The sequence below is a fragment of the Nyctereutes procyonoides genome, unplaced genomic scaffold, assembly GCF_905146905.1.
Source record: "Nyctereutes procyonoides isolate TBG_1078 unplaced genomic scaffold, NYPRO_anot_genome, whole genome shotgun sequence".
Classification (NCBI taxonomy): Eukaryota; Metazoa; Chordata; class Mammalia; order Carnivora; family Canidae; genus Nyctereutes; species Nyctereutes procyonoides.
Window position 1 is genome coordinate 34,984,776 of NW_026575121.1, and position 20,462 is coordinate 35,005,237.

Here is a 20,462-nt window from a genome sequence, read left to right on the forward strand (position 1 = left end):
GAGGAACACTGATTAATAGCCGGTCAGAAAGATATATAGGTAACAACTTGAACTTAATGACTGGCATCTGAAACCAGAGGCAGGCATTCATGGAATTTCCAATTGATAAGTCAGAAGCATAGGTGATAACCTGGGCTTTGCCCTGGCATCTGAAGAGGATGTGGGAGCAGTCTTGTGGGACTGAGCCCTTCACCTGTGGAATTTCATGCTATCTCCAGGGGCAGATAGTGTCAGAATTGAGTTGAGTTGTAAAACATCTAGCTAAAGTCCAAGAGTTGCTGTTTGGTGTTGTGAGAAACCCCTGTCCCCACATCACAGTTGGGTCCAGGAACCCAAAAGATTTACCAGTTTCTGTAACATGCTTTGGATGGCTAGGGTAGAAAACACTACCCAAAAAGAAACGTTGGGAGTTGCACTAATAACACAGGATCAGAGTATTGAAAAAATTCAGAAGCCTTCAATGTGTACTGATATAAAGCTTTTTGTGCTGCAGCAGAAAATGAGATCAGGCTACCAATGAGGAATTCCATATGCAGGCCCCCAGGCTCCTTTCTCAGTCACAAAGGATCTGTTTCATCTTGATGACAAAAAAGATACTTATAGGAATTGTGGTTTGAAGGGGGACCCAGGCAAAAATTTACAGTTGTGCCTTTTACCCTTTTGATGCTTTAAATAATCTAGTTTGTGTAACCTACTACCAGGTATAAATCATAAACCAGTGTATCCCTAAACAATGCAGACAAGCATTTGGCTATCTCCAAATGAGTTCTGAACTTTAAGCTTCATATTTCATGCTTATTTTTGCCAAGGATCAAAGCAGACTTTCAGCCTTCCCTAAGGATAAGCACAGTGCTAAACTATTCCACTTAAAAGGTAACGCTACCTGACCAAGGAGCTAAGAGAAATATGGCTGAAATGAATGAAATATAGATTTGGTTTGTGTTATAAAAATGTACTACTTTAATTTTTTAAAATATTTTATTTATTTATTCATGAGAGACAGAGAGAGAGAGAGAGAGAGAGACAGGCAGAGGGAGAAGCAGGCTCTATGCAGGGAGCCCGATGTGCGACTCCGGGATCACACCCTGAGCTGAAGGCAGACATTCAACCACTGAGCCACCCAGGTGTCCCAAAAATATACTACTTTAAAATCTAGAAACAATAAGTATATTTTCCTATTTTCCTTGTCTTTTTAATTTAGAGAGATTTTCTTAAACCTAAAGCACTTTCCTAAACCGAATTAAGATATGGTGCTTCAAGTTTGGAGGATAAATAAAAAGTAAATGGATGTACAGAATTTCCCATCAAAATCAGACTTCCTCCTCCTATCTTCACCTCCAGTTCCCTGTATTGTCAAAATCCCTTTCCTATTGCTTTGCAAGTTGTAAACAAGTTATAAGTTGTTTCTTTCTTTTTTTTTTTTTTTTGCTTTATTGCTATGAAAGTTATCACTGATGACTCCTATCCCTGCCCCTACATTTAGTTACCCACTTACAAAAACTTTTGAAATTTATCTTGGTAGTAAACATACTTATATTACCAACTCTATAATGAACTTTCTCCTCTTTTCTGCATTTTCTTCATTTGCTATCTCTGCCCAAATTTCTGTCCAAAAGCCATAAAAAGAAATGAAATCTTGCCATTTTCAATGACATGGATGGAGCTAGAGAGTACGATGCTAAGCAAAGTAAGTAAAAAAAAAAAAAAAAAGAAGAAAAAGAAAGAAAATCAATCATGTGGAATATAAGAAACAAATGAGCAAATGGGAAAAACAGGAGAGAGGCACAGGGTTACCAGAGGGGAGGTGGACAGGGGAGTGAGTTAAATGGGTAATGGGGATTAAGGAGTGAACTTGTGATAAGCGCTGGGGCATGGTAGGGAAGTGTTGAATCACTATATTGTACACCTGAAACTCATATTACATTATATGTTAACTTACTGGAATTTAAGTTAAAAATTTTTAAAAGAATATTTAAAAATTTCAGGAAAAGAGTGGAAGGACAACTGCATATTTTGCTACTTAGCCTAAAATTTTTCCATTTCTCCATTTTCCTTATGCTATTCCCATCTATTGCTTGTGCTGTTTGATATTATAGGATGATCCAATTCAAAAAAAGAATGATCAAAATATGTTTTGTTAACACAAATTCTCAGTTCTTTATAAATTTATTTAAGTTTAAATGTAGTTGAATTAACCAATATGAAGTTGAATATAGTGTTCTTCAATGTTAAAATGGAATATAATGTTAGAATGGAATATATGATCATTTCAGATAATAAATATCCTGCCATTCATATTAATATGATTTTTATTTCCTTTTAATTTTCATTTACTTTGATTCTAAAAACAAAACTTTGAACCAATTATGCCATACATAAAGAATAACTACAGAAAGTCATATAGTCAAGTATTGCTGCCCTTTTCTTGAAAATATGCTATAAAATAGGTCTACAAGTATATTGATTTTGTACATGCTGATATATTTTCAGAGATATAGAAACACTCATGTTGGGGAAGAGAATAATTTAATATTTCATAGAAAATATGAAAGTCATAAAACCAAGCTTTCAAAACTGACAGTACAGAGGCTAATTTTGTTATACATATTTATCAATTTTATGCATGAAAATAAAATATTTCATCACATAAATAGAAAGTGACATTGTATGCATAAATTCATGTACTATGGTTCAACTGTAAATTGTGATTCAATGTGAATGTTTCAGAAAAGCTAATTTCTAATTACATATATTTACATTTTATTACTACAAACTCCTGCATTAGTGATACTATTACATTGAACTCTTGAGATGATTATAAAAGTATTTTTATAAGAAAATTAATTTTTTAAAAGCAGAAAAATATACAGAATCATGTAAATTTTCCATAAGTCTACCACAACTTGAAGTTTGTGTGTAGCTTTACAGCACAAGTAGGTGGACACACATAAACTTGAGAATACCAAGTTTCTTAATGTAAATTGTATTAAGGAATTATATCAAAACTTTTTTCTCGTACAATTAAGATTTTTCTAATGACATAATTTCTATAACTCCCCCTATAGTAACCTGTGAAGTTCTACGGTGTGTTTAGTTCATCAGTATATCCCCATGATTAAAAGGGCTTATCACACAGGAGTTGCTTAATAGGTAATATTTAATCATAAAATAACACTAAAGAAATTTCAGATATTTGACATATAGTGCTTTTCAATTTTTAAGTAATATAAACTTTTTTTTGTGTGTGTACAGAGTGTATGCAATTCCGGTAAGTAAACTAAAAGTACTTTGAAAAAAAGAATGGGGTTATATCCCTGTATTTCATTCATTCTCTATTTCATGGGTCCTGAAACTACCTTTCCAGTGTCAATGAATTTTTTTGTCATCAAATATAAAACTCTTTTTATGTGTTTTTTTATACCAAAACATTTTGTCACGTGCACATTATATACTTATATTTTCTTTGCCAGGTATATTGTTAGAAACTTAAGTGTTTGCATAGAAGCCCATTTTTCCTGATATTGATTTTTAGAGCTGTATATTTTCCTCTCAGTACAGTTATAGCTCCATTTGATACATTTCGTTGTGCTGTGCAGTTTTGTTTTCATTCTGTTCTAAACATTTTCAAGTTTCCATTATGATTTCTTTTTCCAACAAGTTATTTAAAATTTTGACTTTTAATTTCCAAATATTTGAAGATTTTCTAAATTTCCTTCTGTTATTGATACCAAATTTAATTTTATTGTTTTTAGAAAACACTTTCATTATAACAATCATTTTAAAATCATCAAAATTTATTTTATTTCCCAGCATACACCTATCATAGAAGTATTACATCTGGGCTTGGAAAAAATGTGTATTCTGATGTCATTTGTTGGAATGTTTTATATGTGTCAGGTTGAGTTACTTGATAGTGTTTTTCAGATTTTTTTTTTAAGATTTTCTATATCCTTACTAACTCTCTATATTTTCAGAATTATTTGGCTTTTCATATTGAACTTCTTTTGAAATTTTTTATTGATATAAAATAAGTTATCAGTGTAATTATTTTGAGTAAACTTGAATTTTTTATATTTTTAAGAAATATAAAATTCACAAAATTTTTGTTTTGGAATTTTTGTATTTAATGTTTTCTGCCCATATTCTAACAGGATTTTTGTTCTTTTATATAGTTAATGTCCCCCATTATACTGCAGATATTAGCACTTTATCACAGATAGATGTTGCAAATACTTTCTTAGTCTCTCATTTATCTATTTAGTGATGATGCCCTCTGCCTCAAGGCTATGATTATTCTGTCATTTTATGTAGTCACATTTTATTATTATTATTGTTTTGTACCTAGAATATGATCTAATATAATAATTGATATAATATAATAAATATATAGTAATATTTATATATATCTATGATACTGACAAATTACTTATTAATGTTTTTTCTAGTACTTGGATATTGTATTTTTTTGAGTAAATTTGAGACGTTTGAAGTTTCATTCTTGATGGTGATGAGGAATTGATCAAATTTTACTTTTCTTTTTAAGTGACTATCCAACTGTCAAAAATCTTTTGTTTAAAATGTTGTTTTAAAATAAATAAATAAATAAATAAATAATATTAAGTGCCATCTTTGTCACAAGAATTTGAGATAACTTCTTATCATTTGCTAGTTTCTTTATATTAAGATAGATCTAATTTAAAAAAATAGATCTAATTCTATAGTTTGTACCATATTTCCTTAGTTTATCATCCTCTGCAGCCCAATATGTGTTCTAGAAGCTTTACAGATTTAAAATTGACTGATGCTGACTGTACCCACTACTAACTCATAGCTCTTTAGCATTTTTCTTTTTTGTGTTTTTTTTTAATTAATTTATTTATTTTAGAAGGGAGGAGCAGAGGGAGAGAGAGAGAATCTCCAGCAGACTTCCTTCTGAGTGCAGAGTTCTATCTCACAGCCCTGAGATTATGACTTGAGCCAAAATCAAGAGTCAGCTGCTCAACTGACTGAGCCACCCAGGTGTCCCTGTGTTTATTTTTAATATGAAATTTAGCAATCCTTTACTTCCTCACCTCCAAGTAGAGTAACCTGTCTCTATGTAACTGATTTTCCTCCCGATGGAATGCTGTGGCTTCTAGATCTGGTCCTACTCACTTTCAAGTCCTTTCCTATGGGAAGCCCTGGTGGCACAGCAGTTTAGCACTGCCTGCTGCCCAGGGTGTGATCCTGGAGAGCCAAGATCAAGTCCCACGTTGGGCTCCCTGCATGGAGTCTGCTTCTCCTTCTCTCTCTCTCTCTCTCTCTCTCTCTCTCTCTCTCTCTCTCTGTTGCTCATGAATAAATAAATAAAATCTTTTAAAAAAATAGTCCTTTCCTAGAATTTGATGGGATTACCATGATGGCATTTTGGCATTAACACTGGAGTTTTTTTTTTTTTTCCTAGGTTGTTCCAGGTACATTTAAGCTCTCCTGACTCTTTTGGAGAGTCTCCTGAGCCTCTTTTTTTTTTTTTTTTTTCTACTCTGAGTAAACAGAGTCGCAGTACTAAACTGAAACTCAGAGATGTTTTGGAATATATTTTTTCTCTATTCATGGGTAATTTTAATGTTGCAGTATTTTCTGTCTTCTAGGAATGTTAAAAAATTCATGGGCCATCTGTGATTTTTTTTCTTATCTTCATATATGTGTGTGTGTGTGTGTGTGTGTGTGTGTGTATTTAACAATTAAGCAGCTACCATTATTTTCTCAGCTACAAGTCTGAAAAAGTAACTAGACTTTTATAATAAAATTTTAGGTAGAATATTTAGTTACTGCAGGTTTAATTTTACATAAAATATGATGTAGATTGGGAATAGCAATAGAGAGAGATAGTAGTGACTCTGAAAGCTATTTTGGATGTAAAATTGATGGATTTATGATGGATTAGGTAGGAAGAATTAGAAATAAAGTGGTAACAAGAGTTATTCATGGATAACTTACAAAATATAACAGACAATAAACCATTTTAAGAGATGATCAAAACAAAAGACTAGATTATAGGAAGATATTTGTTAGTTTTTGATATATTGAATAATATGTGTTAATAATTCTAAAAATTATTTAAAGGTATTAATGTAGAATTAACCTCTATCAGTAAAAGTGCATAATTTATCTGCTCTGAGATGGTTCTTATATCTGTGAGTGCAAACAAACTTTCCAAGGGTAGTCAAGTAAAATAACAATAATAATGTCCATTGATTTTAGTGATGTGGAAATATTTTGTGTCCAGTTCAGAGATATTTCAGAATTTTGATGGAACCAAGAACAAGACCAAAGTAGTCTAAGAAGTGATATATTTAGATAAGTTTGAATTTTATTTTATTTTTTAAATATTTTATTTATTTATTCATGAGAGACACAGAGAGAGAGAGAGAGAGAGAGAGAGAGAGAGGGCAGAGACACAGTCAAAAGGAGAAGTAGGCTCCATGCAGGGAGACTAATGTGGGACTCGATACCGGGTCTTCAGGATCAGACCCTGGGCTGAGGGTAGTGCTAAACCGCTGAGCCACCCGGGCTGCCCAATAAGTTTGAATTTTAAAGACATATAGAAAGAATATAAAATATACCAGAAACCACAGCCAATATGCTGGTGTGGAAATGTTAAGAAATGCTTTATTGTTTTTATTTTATGGCCATTTTACTACATTATCATTAGAGCTTTCATTATTAATGTGTTTTTTTCTCTTATGTTTTCTTTTATGTTCTTTATTTTAAATTGATATTTTAGAACAGTAAATTATCTTTAATAGCAGTGCCTCCTGGTCTGATAATATAGTACCTCCTTTCTGAATGGAGAGATTTAAGATTAATCAAAATGAACATTAAGGCATACAAACAGCTACTTTAAGTCTGCTCTTATTTAATAAGGATCTATTAAACTCATATTCAAATAAATGGAATGTTGGCACAAAACTGAAGCTGCTGTAGAAAGATCACAGATGTTCTGTGGGTTATTGAAACTTCCATTTCTCTAAAAACATTACCCTTACATGGTCTTAATATTACAAATTTAAGCCTTGAGAAAATTTCTAAATAATAAGTAACAATTAAAATAAAATGTTTATTTGTAAATTATGTACAGAATACATTTTTCACGACATGGAAATGGGAAGAAGAGCCATCGCCTTCCAACCAATGCTGTTTTGCTGTCTCTCTTGGAAGTGACTATCTTTCTCTGAGTCAGATGTACAAATCAGTTTGGATTTCCTAAGTTGGAAAAAGAGAATTTGTAGCTAAACTAAAAGTGTTGCTGCATTACTAGTTGGCTTGTTTCCATAAAGTGCTATTGAACCCTGTGAACTCAGAATCTAGAAATTTCTTGGTATACTTTTATAATCAACCAAAGCTGAACTATCAAGAACAAGGAGTTTAAGCATTTCATTTTAAAGAAACTGTGAAATGACTACATAACTATGCATAATCTAAAATGTTGGTGTTTCTCTCTTATCCTTTTCAGTTATTTTGATTAATCTAACAGTAAAAAGCCATATAACTATCAAAAATGCCATTAATCTAAATATCATTGTGGAAAATGCATCTCTTTGATAACTATCAAAATAAATAAGACCTACTTATTGTAAAATTATCAAATAGATACAACTTATAAATGGCTTTAGACTGTACCAATAATAGTATTCTATGAAATGAAGGACTGAATATAACTGCTTAGATGTCAAATACATTTCAGCAAATGGATTTAAAGAATGCTACAAATGTCACGTGTACATTAGGATGATCAGCCAACAGAAAATCCAACCTCTTGCACTCATTTAGTCCCAAATTAGTCAGATTATGATTTTTCATGGGAAGATTTGTTTCTCCATCATTGTCTTCTTCTTCCTCCTCTTCACAATTCCCATCTGTTTGCTGTTCCAGTTCCTCTTTTGTGATCATTTCAAAATCATTCCCACTTCCACTACTGTATTGGGATCGGTCATCTTCCCTCCTGTCACTGTCTGTGTCTGAATGCTGTTCTCCACCTGAGCCTTCTGTTCCATGATTCCCTGGTCCTACTTTTCCCTCCTCATTTTCCTTTTTCTCACTGTCTGACTTTTCCTCACTGTTGGACTTCTGCTGCTTTTTGGTTTCAGATTTCTCATCTCTCTAAGTCTGCTTTTGGTCCTTTATATTCATGTGTGTACAGAGGCCTGAAGGAGTCAATGAAGCCCACGTCGACAGTCAGATTTGGCAAGAACCAAAAGTGGTGCCTTTCTCCAGTTATGAGCCAAATGATAAGAAACAGAATGCAACGAACGAGCAACAACAGGGAGAAGAATGCTGGCTACAAAACAGCCTGCACCCACACTGAGGTAATAAACACCTACTCTCATTTCTGCTGGCCAAAGAGGGAAGAGGGTGGCTGCTATCACTGCAATCACAAGAATTAATCCCATGACAAATGTTTTAAAGTGAACTGGGTCATAGATACACACAAATATCTCATTTCCATCCAGAAGAACTTGATCATCATGTGGCTCAAGTTTGAATTTTTTCTTAGTTTCCTTCTTTTTGGGAGTTCCTGGAGTTTCCTCCTTTTTAGGCTCTTCCTTTTCACCATCTTTTTTTTTTTTCTCTTTCTCCTTTTTCGTCTTTTCATCCTTTAAGTTTTCTTTCCTGCTCTTTTTATCTTCTTCTTTTCCACTTTTGGCCTTTCCTTTCTCTTTTTTCTTTTGTTATGTCTTTATCATACTTCATTTTCATTACTTTTAGTGCCGGGTGAAAAAACTGCTTCTTTAAAAGCCTGTTGCAGTAGTCAACCACAGACTCCCTTGTTGTAAATAAAGCTTCCTCTCCTTTCTTGGCCTTTGCCCACTTTGAATCCAAAAGGCAATCCACTGTTTTTGAAGCAATGAAAGAAATAATCAAATCAGTGCCCCATCATATTGGTAGACTTTGCTGGACAGTTAAATCGAAGATAGTTGGCTACAGCCTTCTCTTCTTTAGATGATTCACCAACTTCCTGGATCCGCTTCTTGTGTCTCCTGCATTCTGCCATGTTGGCTGCTCCACCCCTCATTATTAATGTTTTAGAATTATTTTTGTAACTCCAGTAATTATTTTGGAATAGATTTTCCATCAGATTTCTTTATTTGAGCTTTACATGCCCTTAAATTCACTTCTGGATCCAACAGTCCTTGGTGTCACCAATTCTTGAGCCTTTCGGAATTTTTTGCTTTGTAATTTAAACAGTTTTACTTTAGTCAATGGCCAGATTACGATTAAATTTCCCAGGTCTGCTAAATTTTTTAGCATCCATCTAATTGATTTTTAGGATCCAGAATTTTCTTGCTACTCTTTTCCGTTTTGTCCTTGAATTTGTGTATTTATACTATTTATATGTCATTTTATTAGTATTTGAGTAAAATTTCAAGAATCCACAAAAGTAAATGTGTCTTCATTTAATCATCTTTTCTGCAATTTTTTCTAAAATTATTCCTCAAATATAGTAGGACAGTTAATAACAGATTTTTTGTAAATGTACATTTCTATAAAATAATATAGATTAAAATTAATTAGTGATTTAACATATAAATTTCCTTTTCAGAATTGACTTTTTTAAGACTATTTACAATACAATATTTTATTAAAGAACATAACTAATAATTAGAATGGGAGAATATAATTCACATGCTCTCTGATGATTGTTTTAGTTAATTCTCAGCACACATACAAAAGAATAAGAACAACAAAAAAATCAAAAAGAAAGTAGATAGTTGGAAATACAATTAAAAGAAAAAGAAACAGCAATGAGATGGGAAGTCCTAAAAGAATAAAAATAATATATAAATTAATCTTGTTACTTTCAACCAAATAAACCAAATACTAGCTAACTTAATCAGATATAAAGTTGAGAAATAATGAGTAAATATAAGATGGGAAATGAAAAGCAGATAATTAAAACTTAAAAAAGTATGTTGATACCAAAAATATATTAATATTAAAAAATAAAAGGTTAAATTTAAAATTGATTAATTAGGCAAGACAGTAATTACATACTTCTATTCACTGTATAGATAATGATAATATATAACTGTTGTGTATAAACAGTTAAGAAGTATAAAGAAACAAATTTAGGGAAAAAAGACATATATGATACCTGAGGTAGTTTATATTAGATGTATTGTTATTTCCCTGATTTTGTGATGTTGACAGTATTGTGTACTTTTAAAATATATAATTTATTATTATTAATTCTCTAAGTTAATATTTTATACCAAATTTCATATTATTTTCCTGTAAATGATACATAAAATGTATAAACTCTTAGCCTCTGTATACTTAATGGAATTTCTGAATAAGGGCTAATAGTTATTAAGTAAGTAGATACAACAAGAACTGTTTGAAATATTTTTATGTTCATTATCTCATTTATTATTTCCAAGAACCCAGAAAGACTATGAGTATCATTTGTCAAAAGTAGTAAGTAATAAAGTAGGATTCATACCCATATTTTCTTTGAATCAAGAGACCTATATGCTATATAGACTTATTCTTCTTCAAACTTGTATTTGACATTAATGGTGAGTCTACTTCCTAATTTTGTCAATCTTGTGTTCAACAGACATATTTAAAGATGGAGGAAAGGCCTATCACCATCCATCATTATGTGGTAACCATATTATGTCTTTCTGTTTTGAAATAAAACTCCATTGTTATATACAAAATCTTTTTATGTTTCTTCATAGAGGAATTTAGATGATTTCTATTCTAAAAGTATAAGATCACAAAGTTATTACCACAATCTATATTATTAGGAAGATAACATTAATTTCCTTATTACAAAAAAATTCCTTATTATCTTCTAACTTTATTCTACTTTTCAATTAAATATGTATTTTGTACCTTCTTTTAAGGATCATTCTCATATGAGATAAACATACTACTCTAAGACAATCTATAAAACAGTGTGTAGAAAGATCACAATTTACAGTGTTCCTGGGGTGCTGGGTGGCTCAATTACTAGGGCATCTGAGTCTTGGTTTTGGCTCAGGTCAAGACCTCATGGATCTGGGACCTGGCCCTCACTTAGTAGGGAATCTGCTGGAGGATTCTCTCCCTCTGCCCCGCCCACAATTCATGCACACAATCCCACACTTTCTTTCTCTTTCAAATAAATAAATCTTTAAGGAAACAAAAACAAAGTGTTCCTGTCAAAATATTTTAATTATTCACACATTTATTTTGGAGAATTATTTTTCTAAAAATTTCTTTAAATTTCAGTAAGTCATATTTAACAATTCAAAAACAATTCAATTTATTCTTCTTTATAATCTTCATATGATTGATCTGATCTTATTTTTTACATGTTTAAATTAACATTTCTTCTTATTGTCATAATTGAAATCACACATATAGTCATTTTAGGCCTATGCCATAGTTAATAGATATAGAAATTTTACCTATATTATGCAAACTGCTTTTGCTCTTTTAAGAGAGTGCTATTTCTGTTACCTTATTTTTATTTCAACTGAAAATTCTCTATTCAAATGCATATAGATATTATTTGTTTTCTTGTAAGAGTCCTCAGTTTTAGATACCTTCTGTATTTAGTTTTTTACTTTGCTTCTTATGGGAGGAACATATTTTTATGTCATCTGCTTTGTGGTTTTTACTTTCCTCTCTGTAAAAATAGGAAAAATATGTTATTTTAGTTTTCGGTACTTTTTTATTTGATCCTACAATTATAGTAATCTCAGATCAAAAGGCCCTGCTTTTAGCATTTGGAGGGACAGTTCTGTTTTTCTCTTTTCATTTTTATATACCTAATTGTTTCATATCTTTAGATACATCAAGCAATATATTTTCAATTTAGTTGATTTTATGGTCTATTAAGAGAGTATAAAATTTATCATTTCCTTTTTGTACAAGATTGTGTATATGCATGTGTGTGCACATGCTTCCAGTTATATAGTCTTAATATGAATAAAAAGCACAGAAGAAACTACCTTCGAGACCAGTAGGTAAGGAACCATCTAATTTTCTTTTGTCCTATTTAAAATAACCTAGCTATCTTAAAAATAATAATAATAATAATAAAAGAACCTACCTTGGTACAGCAAATATAGGTGATATGCCTTATACTTAACATTTATATAACACAGACCTTAAGTAGACATTATGTGCTGACTTATGAGTTACAGCAGTGAACAAGACAAAAATGGAAATAACATTTTATAAAATATTACATAATTTTGAACATTAAGTAATTTTGATCTAGTCTTGAAAAAAACTAAGCATTTGTGCCAATGATAATAAACAGACAAACCTGATAAGTGTTTTAGGAAGTGGAATTTCTTACAAGCATATATATCCTATAGGGAAGTATTTACTTGGATTGTGGTGCTGTAGATCACATTACTCCATAAATAATTAAAACTAAAAAGCAAATCTTCAATATGAAACTATTTGAGTGAATTTCTATAAAACACATACAAATAAAAATGCATGAGTAAAGTAGTTCAAAATAAGTCAAAGTATATTTTAACATATGTTTTTACAAAGAATAAATTCTTACATAATATTCTAATTTGGCTGTTCCTTTTTTCCCCCTATTGAGACTCAGTATAGGTGGAATAAAAATTATTTAACAAAAGTCAAATTATTGTCTGACTTCTATCTTCTTTTATCTATGCTTTTTCCTCTGATATGAAATTTAGCATTGGTTCAGTCAAAAGAAATTGTGGATTCTTCAATTTTCCTCTTAAACATAATTTTTTCAGAGTAATACATAAACATTTTTACAGCTGCAATTTTCCTTTGATTTTTCACGCTCTAAAGACATTAGTTTCTCTAATTTTATAGTTCTTTCAACATCTTATGTTTGCCTTGCTTGGAAGCAAGTTCTTTATACAGAATATAATTTATTTAGTTGGTAGGACTAGGGAGTGATGCATCTTCTTGAACATTAATTATATCAATCTACCTTACAGCTTTGGAACAGAAATTGGGAGAAATTTCAAAGGGAAAAAATATTGAAGTTGGTTTAAATAGCCTGACATACCAAACTGTCTACTGCTCATTTTTCTTCCCAAATATCTCAGTTTATGACTCAGCGGCTCAAAATAATTTGCTTAATTAAATCAATGTTCACATACTCTATATATCCAATGTGCATATGGAAAGGAGAAATAGAAACAATATGCTTCAAATGAAATATTTTAAATAAAGCCCCATGCTAATTTTGATGTTAAGTATTTAAATATGTCTTTATACTTTGCTTTAATTTTTTAAAGACCTGAGTTTAGCACTTAGAGTAACATGTGATATTGTTAAAGGAATAGTTCTGCATTATTTTTGTAATTAATTTGCAATTTATCCTACTTGAGATATTTGCTACTATTGGAAATACATATTCTTCTCTCCATTTTATGAACTGAAGTCAAATAATATCGATAATGACTGATAAATATATGGTTAGAGAAGCTACATATGAAACTATGATATGTCCCTCAGGTAAATTCAATTACCTGCTTAGTTTTCAGGTATGTCATATGACCATATTCTAACTTAAATGGTCATGATTCTTCACTGTATTATTAAAATAACAAAATACATAGCTAACTTGAACATAATTTCATACCAATAAGATGATATATGATATTTAACAAAATGGAAAAAAGGAATAAATAAATAAAAGATGAAGCAAGAATCCATGGCCTTCAAAATCATTTAAGTGACATATTTTTAAAATAGGAAATCTTATTCTAATTCAGATTGCTGTTCTGAGACTATCTGACCTATTTTCCAGCCTTTGAAAATTCCAAATGTCAGAGATATATTCAATATTTGAAAATGATAATTTTTAGCTCATAAGAATGTTTGTATATTTGGTGAGTTCTTGTTGTGTACTAAGCTAAATCCAATTTATTCTGCTGAGACTGTTTTTCATGTTATTTGATAATGTTATTCATGTACAAAGTACTCTACTTTTTAAAATGAAATTTAATGGGGAAATTTTTTAAAAAGATGAATGGGAGAAAAATTGTGAAAATATGATGTCAAAAAATAAAAAAAAGTTTATTTTAGAAAAAAATTTGTAGGTGCCAGGCAGTGTAATGTTACAGCTTCATAAAACAAATGCATTTTATGATACTTTATGCCCTAAAAGTTTTTCTACTACACATGATTTTTTTTTTTCTGCATTACCAAAATGAGACATCAGATAATTCATTTATGGGATGCCTGGATGGCTCAGTGGTTGATCATCTGCCTTTGGCTCAGGGCCTGATTCTGGGATCTTGCAATTGAGTCCCACATCAGGCTCCCCACGGGGAACCTGTTTCTCCCTCTGCCTATGACTCTGCCTCTCTCTCTATGTCCCTCATGAATAAATAAATACAATCTTTTTAAAAAAAGATTATTTATTTATTTACCTGTTACATGAGTAAAATCGAAAGTGCATTTTTGGTATAAAGCAGCCAAAATAAATGAGTATTGAGAATTTATTTTTGGTTTTATCAATAGAGACTTATTTACAAAGTAACTGGAAACATATTTTAGTGTAACTTAGAATACATAAAATGGAAATAATAACAACAATAATAACGATTCCAATAACAGTTATTGTGAAATCCAGTAAGGTAATGCATATATTTCTGATACAGCACTTGCTTATTACATGATAAACATTTAACTATTGTTCTTATTGACATTACTATTAATAATATGTCATTAGGAAACAAAACCAAATAATGGCAGTTCTATAAACATGTCTTTTGCACTGTTCACATTGTCTGTTTTGTGTGTCATTTGTTGCTGCTTTCTTCACCTAGAGACCCTTTACTTCCCATTTTTGGAAATAGGATTACTCCCTACATAAAACTTAATATGAGCAAAGCAAGATTTTTAAAAATAGATAGTGGTTGATTATACAGATTTTGAAATCGGACAAGTTAGAGATTTAAATATTGTCTTGGACACTTACCTGTTAACTTGGACAATTGCCTTAATGCTCTAGTTCTTTGCACTTTTATACATAAAGGGCCAAATCTCCATTTGGTTGCCTGATTCTTACCAAAACTAAACAACAAATCTGCCAACGTGTATGTCATCTTTCTTTGTTTCATCTATTAGCTCTTTTAGAGAAATTTTGTATATATATGTATATTAATTATATATGAGTGAAAATATGAATGTAATAGCATAGTTCTTGCAAGTAAGTACATAAAATTAAAATTTTCTATAATAGTAGATTGTTTTAATAAAGTATAGTATAGATATTCAGTAGCATACTATTATGAAATTTAAATGAAAATTTACATTCAAATGATCTTGCATATATTTACTGGTACATAAATGCATTTTTGAAAAACAATTTTTATATCATGTCTGCATATAATGTGTGTATGTAGGCATGTATGTATGTATGTATTTTGCCAATTCAAATGTATCAGTATACAAGATACCTTTAAGGCAAGATTATCCTTTTTTGGTTTTTCTAAAGAGAAGATCCAAACCAAAATAAACATGCAAGAAAATAAGCAAACCGAAGTCAGAAATAAAAAAGCTAAGGGTATTGCATACACACTAAATAATCAATTCAATTATGTTAATACTATGTGAGCCAAAATGGTGCCTATGGCTGATTACTTATAGTACTAGTTGCAGTTGTCAAATGTTTACTTAAAATAAGTCTATTAATTTAGTTTACACATTTATCATTTAGTCAATGAAATACTAACTACAAGCTTTAAGGAAATGTACTAATCTGATTATATATTTTCTAATTTCTATTTTTTATTGAAAAAAAAAGTATCCTGACTTTTTATCTTTCTCTTCGTCCTTTATAATAAACACTGAAGGTTTTGAGTTATATACCTCACTAATCCTGAGAAGTTCACCTTCACTTTTGCTCAAGTTATTTGAAATATAGAAGTCTTTTTAAAATGTATGTTATCTTAATGGAGATTTTTAACTGAAGCTTCAGATATTTACTCACTTAAAATTAAAATGTGGCTTTCTTCTTCCTATAGTTATCTATCTTCAATATTCACAAAGTAACTGCTTAGTGAATTGTTCTCTAAGTTGATTAAAATAGATTTGCTTAAGAAATAGCCAGTAGTGGCCATTATGTAGTCATATGCAAAATAACATTTTAATTTTTAAGTAAAACCATTAAGAGAACACTTAGAAAAAAAAATACTGTGAAGGAGCACAAATGTAAAATGCCTCTCTTTTCTGAATGACAATTTTAGGTAAAAAAGTTTCCTTATAGCCAATCATACATGAAATATATAAGTATATTTTAAGGGGGGACATATATCAGGTGGGGCTAGATTATAAAAGACACTTTAACATAGTAATAAGAGTGGGATTTGGAAATCGAATTACCTCGATTCAAATTTTGCCTCAATTGTGTGGTGCAGGGACAGTTGATTTCTATGGGTTTCTTTTCTCCTGTATGTAAATGGGCCCAATAATTGTACATATGCCATAGAATGACAACAAGGCTGGGCTGATTTAAACTAATATTGTTAAGACACATAGAAGAAACCAATAAGCATGCAACCCATATTTCCTGTGGTTGCACAATTCTGCTCCTGATTTCCAGTGGATAGTGCTTAATAAAATCCAAAAGAAACACATTGGTATTTGGAATAAAGTTCATTATACTACAAGAGAATGAAAAACATTCATTCATTCATCAAGACTTCAAAGATAGTAGATGGAAAGAGATGCTATACTATATGCTTGTAAAATGGTCTAAAACAGAATTTTGTTAATTAGCTGCTTTAATGTGTACATGCTATTTGAATGATAATTTTCTACACTGCGTATTATTTCACAAGTTTTCACTATATGTGCATGTATGTTTGAGTGTATACATATCCCTATACATCTATATGTATATACGCATATACGCTGGTTTTATGTATGCATACTGTCTCAACTGGTCTTCTGTGACATCTGTGGTCAGATGTGAGTAAAGGAGTTGACTTTTGCTGATCTTTGATAGACTTTTCTACATGAAAGTCTACATGACTTTTCTACTTCAGCTGGGCCAATTGGGATGTCTCAGTTCTGGTACATGTGGTCTCTCATCCTTCACAGAGTAGCCCAATCTGATTCATATGGTGGAAGGAGAGATTCTGAAGGTGAAAGTATTCAGTGCTTGAGGTCTAGGATTAGAACTGATATACTTCAGTACCATAGCATTTTACTACTTAAAGCAAGTCTCAAGTCAAGGTCAAGATGCAGAGTGTAGGGAAATGGATATCATTTTATGAGGGGTAGACCTTCAAGATAATATTGTAGAAGATACAGGTAAGAAAGAGGAAGACACAATCATCTTGTCCCATTATCACTGCACACTCAAATAAAATTTTCCATATTCTACTACCTCTTGACATATCATTTTATTTATCTATAGTATTTATTTTTTATCAACTCTCTTCTTATAAGAAAATCTACATCAGGCCAGGGATCTTTATTTGCTCACTGATGTATTTTGGCAGTGCCTGGCACAGAATGGGAACTCAAATTCTTGTTAATTGAATGAATTAATACAAGATAAATTATTGAGATTTCTATGGAATCCAAATTATCTTTTATTAGTTAATGGTGTCAGCAAATATTGATAAATGACAAAAGTTCTTCCTAAGTGAATATATCATTTCTGATAGGAAAACATATATTAGTGTTATAGAATGAATGTTTGTATCCCCCTAAAATTCATATTTTGAAGCCCTAACTCCTAATGTGATGATATTTGGAGATGGGACCCAGAGGTAATAGGATTAGATGAGGTCATTAGGGTAGGGCCTTCATGAAGAGATTAATACCTACATAAGAAATAAGTCAGGGCTCTCTCTCTTTCTCTCTCTACATACACGCGCGCACATGCACACACACACACACACACACACACACGGGAAGACCTTGCAAGAGCAAGAAGGCAGCCATCTGCAAGCCAGAAAGAGAACTCTCATGAGGAATCAAATTGGCTAGCACCTTAGTCTTATATTTCCCAACCTCCAGAACTGTAGGAAAGTAAATTTCTATTTGTCTTCACCCTATGGCGTTTTGTTATGGTAATCCAAGTTGACTAAGTCAGTGTACCACAGGCATCTCCAAATTCAAATGTGCCAACTGAACATACGATTTTTGTTCGACATTTTCTTTTTCATTCTTCAACTTGGTGGGTTGTACCATCATCCACCTGGTTAACTAGACCAGAAAATGGAAATTATTACTATCTATTCTTTCACCTTGTTAATACTCTTTTAGACTAAATTCTCAGTGCACTATTAGCAGTCATCTTTTTTAAGGTTGACCTATAGTTTTAGAATGGTAGAGTACCTCTCTGATGGCAATTTGTTTCCTCATGTGGCTTATAATTCTTTGCTATGAACACATTTTTAGCTGAACTCTTTTCAAGGAAGACCTTTAGACACTTGGTTGTTAAAAATTTGTAAGGATTGTTTCCGTTTGGCCTCAGCTCAAAAATATAAAAGTTCAACCAGAGATATGGTAGTCTGTGAAGACAGTATGTGGAGGACGAGGGGACAGCATGATGTTTTCCTTTTTTTTTCTTCATTCAGGAGTATCTTCAGTACTCATTCACAGATGAATACTTACACTTTTATGCTTAGTTCCAGCTCCCAGGTATTAAAGAGAGTAAAAAGTTATCACTCATTCCTGTTTGGACTCATGACTCCAGACCCTAAATCCTGTATTTCAGTTTCTATCCACTGATGAGCTATCTAGATGTAGCTTGTCTTGCTACTATATGTGCATGTATATATATGCATGTATGTTTGAGTGTATACATATCCCTATACATCTATATGTATATAGCTTTCATTCCTGAAATGTTTCTTCTTATGTTTATTTCAAGTAAATATGTGTGCTGTGTTTTATTCAGCATATTTTGTGTGTGGAATGAGAAAAGACATGCTCTTTGTTAACTCATGTTACCACACTGAACAATTGTCTAGTTCCCCCCACTCACCCCCACCACCTTGGCCAAATTGTGGCAAATCTTTTCTATATATTCTCTACTTGATCTCATTTGATCAATAGTTATTTATGAATAAAGTCAACTTATTCTCACTTGTAAACAAAGATCCCCTTGCTGTAAGTGTTCTTCAAAAGCAGAGGGATTAAATACAAATACACTTGTCAGGTGTCCATGCTACATCCCTTAACAAAGGGACTTTGACCAATTTTTAAAGTTTCTTTTCTTTTATTTGTCATAAGGAAGTTTAACATGGGATCTACCCTCTTACCTCTTCTCGGCCTTTTGGCTAAGATCAAGTGTGGTATCTACTCTCTTAAAATTTTCAGTGTACAAAAATTATTGTCAGCTATAGGAATACCACTGTGCTGTGTTATCCCTAGAGCTTATTCAACCTACTTAACTGAAATACCCTGCTCATTCATAGTATCTTTTCATTTCCCCCTCTCCACAGCCATTATAACCACTATCCCACTCTTTGTTCCTATGGATATGGCCATTTTAGATACTTCATATAAATGGAATCTTGTAGTATTGGAGTTTTTATGATTACCCTATTTCATTTAGCCTCCAGATTTGTCCTCCAGATTTGTCCATGTTGTCATATGTGATGGGATTTGTTTCTCTTGTTTAATTTATTTCATCAGTGTCTTGTAGTTCTCCATACACAAGTCTTTACCTCCATAGTTAAGTTTATTCCTAATTATTTTTTTCTTTTTGGTTATATTGTAAATGGGATTGTTTTCCTAATTTCTTTTTCAGAGAGTTGTTAGTGTATAGAAACACAACTGACTTTTTTATGTTGATTTTGTATTCTGTAACTTTACTGAATCTGCTTATTAGTTCTAAGAGGTTTTAATTTTTTTTAAAGATTTTATGTATCCATGAGAGACACACAGAGAGAGAGAGACAGAGACATAGGCAGAGGGAGAAGCAGGCTCCCTATGGGGAACCTGATGTGGGACTCAATCCCAGGACCCACCCAGGATCACACCCCAAGCCAAAGGCAGGCACTCAACTGGTGAGCCACCCAGGTGCCCCACTAAGAGGTTTTTAATGGAGTCTTTAGGGTTCTCTATATAGCAACTTGCTTAACATTTTAATTTCTTCAATGTTAAATAGTAGTAATTAAGGTTATCAATAATCTTAGACATTTTGAGTTAAATAAATAATGCCTGTTGTATACTTAGTTCAGTGACTACCTCAGCAAAAACTCAAAAATGCTGGCAAATATCATTATTGTTTTTATCAGCTATCTAATATTAACAGACTTTCAGACCCATGCCCATACCACCAAATTCATACTCCAGGAATTCTCTCCCAGTCAAAACAGATTGCAGGGATTTAGCCAGAGGGTTAAATTAGGGTTAACTGATGCAGATGATTACATCTGTATTTTATTAAGGTCACTTCAGCTCTCAGACAAAGAATAGTTGAAGTAGTATCTGGAGGTTGAATGCATGTGGAG

General features: G+C 31.7%; 2 pseudogenes; one reads left to right on the forward strand and one right to left on the reverse strand.

Moving 5' to 3' along the window:
- Positions 1-7,828: 7,828 nt before the first annotated feature.
- Positions 7,829-9,034, reverse strand: LOC129516604 (translocation protein SEC62-like; annotated as a pseudogene).
- Positions 9,035-19,263: 10,229 nt separating this feature from the next.
- LOC129516689 (U2 spliceosomal RNA) lies at positions 19,264-19,429 on the forward strand (annotated as a pseudogene).
- Positions 19,430-20,462: the final 1,033 nt, after the last annotated feature.